Below are 6,388 nucleotides of genomic sequence, written 5' to 3'. Positions count from 1 at the left end.
GTGGTTGGAAAGCATTGACGCGGCAGTAGAAGACGTTAGATGGAGCTAGATGGAGGAGGGAACGGGCAATGGCGAGCGTTTGCAAGCAGCTCTACACTTACAAGACGAAAGGCATCGACCAACGCTAAAATAGTGCATTGATGACGACGGTGATCATACGCGATGATGATGAAGGTGAATCCGAGCTTGACGGCGAAATTGGAACCGCTGACGCGGCGGCTATTACGGTGTCGTAACGCGGAGCGCAACCGAGCACGCACAGGCGGACGTTCGATCGGACGACGGAGAGTGCCCCGAGTCCAATGCATATTCATCGGAGGAGTGTGTACAGTCTGCTACTTGCTTTTTATTCCCCGGAAAAAAAGGCCGTCAAGAAAGTGTAACGTTTGCACGCAAAACGGACCGATGTGAAAGTGAAAGTAAACTGTTGTGCGAGTCCAGCGGCGTCTCCTTGCACGCAGGGGAGCGTTACAAAAGGAAAAACTGTATTTTAAACATCCACATAATTGTAAGTAGTACCACAGTTGCACACATTTGGAAATAGTTTGCGAAATTGTTTTGTCAAATTGTTACACTGTTGAATGGAAATAAACGTATTTTGCAATCAAAAAACACTTTTTCATTGTTGGTGAAAGCGTTTTACAGAAGTAAAGCACTATTTAGGTGTTTGTGGCATCATTCATGGACAAAAAGAAGTGTACAATTCACTAGAGTGCATGAAATAACATCGTTTCACAAAAAGCTCTTTTTCTCCGTTTTTTGTTTCAAAAGAGAGCATTTCGGTGAAAGTAACCATTTTCTATTGTTGATTACTGAAGAACGGAATAAGGTAGAAACAAACTTTTTTTTTCTGATGAAAGCTGAGAGTCCAATCTTTCATTTGGTAGTATGTGTGTTTCCATAGTCCAAACACAACATTTTCTGTGGACCTTGAAAGATCACTCAAAATGCTTAAATCGGCTGGCAGTGGGGACAACCCGTTTCTGAAAACGTCTGGCAGTGAAAGAGTTAATTTCAATTTTCCATGCTAAAAATTGCACTGAGGTTGAAGGTCTAGGTTTTGATACAATTTGAATTGAGCTTTATTTTAGCGGTGTGCCAAAAAATCGATTCTCATTTAGTACAATTCAGAATCTATTTTAAATGTCCCAAAATCGATTTTATTTAAATTATTTTATACTGTCTTGCCTTTGTCTGTGTGTACCTTTATTTGGAGCGCTGTTAATGTTGTACCTTGTACCCGGTTTGGCCACTGAGGGGCAGTGTGGTTCCACGCGGTCTAATACACTGTTAAGTTGTAGCCACATTAGAGAGTAGAAGGAAAAAGTCACGATCAAGTTATTCCAATAAAAGTTGTTGTTTTCAGCTTGGAGCCGTTCTTTTGAGTGATAAAAGTGCCGCTAGTAGCGCTTTAATTAGCATTAGCGAGTCAAACTGGAGTAGATCATTACAATTCCTTGCACATCTATAGATTGAAGCAAAAATCATTGTCAATCAAATCATTTTGAATCAAAAATCGTTCTTAATCGAAAATCGATTCTGAATCGAATCAAAGATTCCCACCCCTACTTTATTTCCAGAGACATCCTGATGCTTTGCGATATTCACATGTGGTTGTGATGGCGCTACAGGATGAACAGACCCTCTATAATGAACGTGCACATGCAGCTTAAATGTATGATTTGTGTGGTGCCAATCATTTCATCTCTCCCTACTGGCATGTAATAAGTCAAAGCATTAAAGTGATGAATCAAGATCTCATTAACTATCAAGGGACCTACTTCAATCGGTGGGGCAAACAATAAATGGCATCCTGTTTATTTGAAGCGATTATACTGGGTTTGTTCCCATCTGCCTCGTGGGAGGAAGTGGAGTCCTTGGTACAGATGCTGTTTGTCAGAAGTCAGAATGGTGTTGCAGCAGCCAGCCAACGTACACCGGCGGTGATTCAAGCAAACTGAAATAGAACAATAGATCTTCCAAGCCTGTATCCCATTTCACAGGGAACACTGTCTAGTTTGTTCCATTTTTTTTCCATAGGCATGAAAGACGAGTCATTCTTCTATAGCATAAAGCACTGTGCATATTTGTGATATTTTAGTTATAGTCTCTTTGAAGTCTGTTTGACAATAAAGATGCTTCTGCATAGCCTCAAACAATTTGTTCCATCTGAAGGATTTATGATGCTGATGAAATCCTTTAATACCGGACTGAATTTTAATGGGTTACATGTATACAGTACATTTATGTTCCACTCTGGGATCTAAATCAATCCTGTGGGTCTACTGTAATATCCTGTGTTTTGAACATTATGTTTTTTTTCTGGTTTTATTATAGACATGATTGAATTCAAGTCACTTTGCAAATGCCATAAAATAGAACGCATAAATTGTGCAATGACAGTACTATCATTGTTTTTTTTTTTGGGTCACTTTGATAGTTCTGTTTATGATCCCAGATGTTGGCAGAGGGGCGCAATCCTCCACAAAAGACGATTGCAGCTGTGACTGCTCTGTTCCGTGTTCTGCTGCTGAAAAAAAATGAGCTGGCAAGCTGAAGAACGGTTCCACATCAGCTTGTGGCAACCTTTTCTGCTTTTTCTCAACCAAAACAAGTTTTTGGATTACGACTAGCTCATCTGTCAGTGTAAGCGTCATTTACATGACTGTAAAAGTCATGTCAAAAACATTGATAATCAAAAGACAGTTTTGAATGAGTTTTGTTCCAGAAGATTTTATGTTGTAAAATTTCAACATCAGTCTAAGTTCACATTTACCAATCCCGCCGAACGCAAATAATTTGTCACATAGTGTGTCAGGTTTGGTAGCTACATTTCATGAGTATGGCCGACCGTAGGTCAATAGTTGCTGTGATTGAATTTGAATCGCCAAAAAAGAGCATTGCAAAATCACAGATCCATATGCACATGAAAAATACATATGCACATGTAGACTGATAGAAGTCAATTACTTTATTTCTCATCTGTTCTTGAATTTCTCTCTCTCTCTCTCTCTCTTTTGTCTTGCAGCCTTTCGAGATATTTGCTGTCTTCATTTTGTCAGACAGTTTCTACTTGTGCGATTTCTTGTTTGAACAGGTCTGGATATAATCAGGCTTGGGTGTGGTCAATGAAAATGAGCTCATGTGACAAGCTGCAGTTAAGGGGGGAAAGCACCCTAACACAGCACCTGTTAGCTTCAAAAAAAAAAAAAAATTGGACATATAAAATTAACATCTAAAAACGGCATTTTTTTAGTTTACTCGGTTTATCTTTGTATGATATATATTTTTTTTCAAGTATATAATTCAAGTATATTATACTATGTACTGGTTTGCCTCTAATGCTAAACAACATGCTTATCAATGTCATCAAGCAATGTTTTTTGTTTACTTTTGAATGGAATGCATTGAGGTTGGACCTCGGAAGTTCCAAGTGGGTTATTTCCTACTATCCTGCACTGTGGAATGCAGTATAAGGCATGGGATGATGAGGATGATTTTGAAAATGAGAACTATATCAAACCTTGTGTTTACCAAGCACTAAAGTTTGGCTCGGGGTCATTTATTTTTTCTTAATGTTTTATATTTCCACATTCAAAAGGGTACAGAACTAACTGATATGGAGGGAACGTCACAAAATGTGCCATTTCAAAAATATCATGGCTAAAGATACAGCGAGGAGGTTTACATCATATTGTATGATGTAATTATATTTATATACTGCAGCTGATGCCAAAACAACCCACAATGTCAGATACCATTTATTGCTTATACAGGCCTAGCTTGCCCACCACATTCTGACCTGGCATCTGCTTGTGAACTCTGCACCCTTTATGGCTCCACTGTATTCTGGGTCCTTTTTGCACAAATTATATGACATGTGTGAATGGATCCGTTTTAAGTGTCCCTCAGGAGGAAGAACTATAACAGCCTGTTATGGCGGACGAGAGATGGCCCCGGCAGCTTCTTACCAGTTACCACCGATCAGCAGTGAAAGAGTAGCGGGAGCCGGAGGCGGCAGTGGGAGTGGAGCGTCTCTGTAATTACAACATGGTCCTAAAAAGCAAATACCAAGCCCTAGCAACCTCAACTGGGAGACAGAGAGAAAAGGGGGTATAGTGCAGAGGAGGGGGTTGAAAAAAAAATAGGCAAGGAGAGTTAAGAAGCGCCACAGAGAGAGACCCCGCAATGACCCCGGCTCTCCAACAATCGTCCCCTGCCAGCTGGAGCCAGGGTTAGGAGCGAGAGCGAGGGGCCGGGCGGGATCCCCTCCGATTTATGACTGACTATAAGGCCCCTGAAAGAAACCCAATCACCCAGGATTCCTGCGCAGCATGACTCTGGCTGGAGAGAATAGATAGCCCAGGAGAGTGTGGGACCGGGGGCTTCAGCGGCGGAGCCAATGGTTCATATACAGCCACTGACACAGAGGGAGACTGCTGCGGGGAGGGCCGGTGGGCATTGGCTCCATTATGAGCGGCTCTCCACATTGAGCATGATATCATTACACTGCGCCGACATCAGATGACTGCCCAAACTCATCGTCTGAACTCCCTTTGTCTAACATATTTCACAACCTGGAATAACATGCACCCGGTTAATTGCCCTATCTGTCTAATTAGTAGAAATGTAATGGTTATTACAGTTCAACCTGCTATCAGTGTCGAGTGGGAAAACGAGAGGCAGGCTGAGAGTAGGGCATGAAAAGAAAGGGAGAAGGCAGCTGTCTTTTAAAGCGGGGTAAGCCGCGCTCCGAGCTACCCCGCTGATCCATTAGCATATCTGAATGATCCTGTTCCTGCACAGCCACCACCACGCTGCAAGGTGGCACATCTGAAGAAGGCGCCCTTTGAATGCGCTTGCAAGCTGGGGAAACTCTTATTTTTCAACCCGTTTGAAAATCCGGAGACAACTTGATATTTGAGAAGCCAACAAAAATAAAAGTGCGAGGAAAAGGGAAAGAAAGTTTCATATTTTGAGGAGGACAGACTTTTACAAGTCATTTGAAGCTGGATACTTAATAATTCACTTGATGCTACAAGCGGCAGTATGGAAAAAATACTCGTGCACAACAACGGTGTTCATCACCTGTGCATTGTCAAAGGAGAAGTGTATGAGAACCTCCGGATTAGGAAGCAGAATTCAGCTTTTATTAAAGGCACATTTCAAAGCAAAACTATGTCAAATAAGAATAAAATAACCCTTTAATGATCCTTCCACATTATAGCAGCACACAGAACATTGACAAATTAAAATAGAACTGATAACCTGGAAATCAGTATCAGATACTGTACATACAGCATCTTTTTAAACAATGTCCCACGCTGCTGTTGTACAGTCTGATGGCGGTGGGCAAAAAGTAACACCTGTAACGCTAAAACAGGAAGTCAAGTCAAAAATGTTCTTTACAATACAAGTAATATGTTCTATGTGGCCCCACTAGTCTAAACACGGTGTTCTGATTAATATAGCATTTGTGGAATATGAATGAAGCAGCAAAATCCACCTTTTTTTTTTTTTTTTTAGCTATGTCAGGGGCCGGCCATTCTGCCACTTGCTGTCGACTGAAAATGGCAAAATGTCCGCCTCCTGAGATAGAATTGGCTGGATTTAGCTAAATTCATATTCCACAGGGTTAGGGTTAGGGAGTGGGAACACATACAACATATTATTGTAAAGAAAATGTGTAGGTTGACTTCCTCATTATCCATAACATTATCCATTTTGTCACAAGCTATCAACTGGCAGTGTGATGTCATTTTCAGTTGACGACAAGTGCCTCCTGAGATGGACAAAAAACGGGTGGATTTTACTGCTTAGTTCATATGAATCAGAATGCTGTGTATAGACTAGTGTGTGTGTGTGTGTGTGTGTGTGGGCGCTGGGCCGTTTTTGACTTGACTTCCTCTTCAATTGCGCGTGTAAACATTGGAGTGTTGTAAGAATCTGTATTTTCTTAAACAACAATCGGTAGAGAAAATGGATGGATGGAATAATAAACCATTTCAAATATGCTGTGCTCACTCTACAAAAAAAGCTGTGCAACTTGCAAACCATTACGTGCATACTGTTTTAAAACAGGTTTGGTTGGATCCCTTGATTTTGTGCGGCACACCCATTTATATGTATCATCGTATTTGCAAGTAACACTGAACTAACGCCTTTGGATTTTGATCCTCATTCTATTTGGTAAATGTGTCAGAGCTTAGTCTTTCCCCCTTTTTTGATCAGCCTTGAAGTTGGTCTCCCTTCAGCCACAAAGCGGGCTTCTATTGACTGGTTCCAGGCAGCGTATTGATGGTTCCATAATTTGGGCACAGGAACACAAAAAGGCAAACCCCCGCTGGGCTCAGCACGACAGCCCAGTCAGCAGGGAGGCTTGCATTTA

This window comes from Vanacampus margaritifer, chromosome 3, assembly GCF_051991255.1.
Source record: "Vanacampus margaritifer isolate UIUO_Vmar chromosome 3, RoL_Vmar_1.0, whole genome shotgun sequence".
Lineage (NCBI taxonomy): Eukaryota > Metazoa > Chordata > Actinopteri > Syngnathiformes > Syngnathidae > Vanacampus > Vanacampus margaritifer.
Note: the sequence above shows the minus strand (reverse complement) of the source record.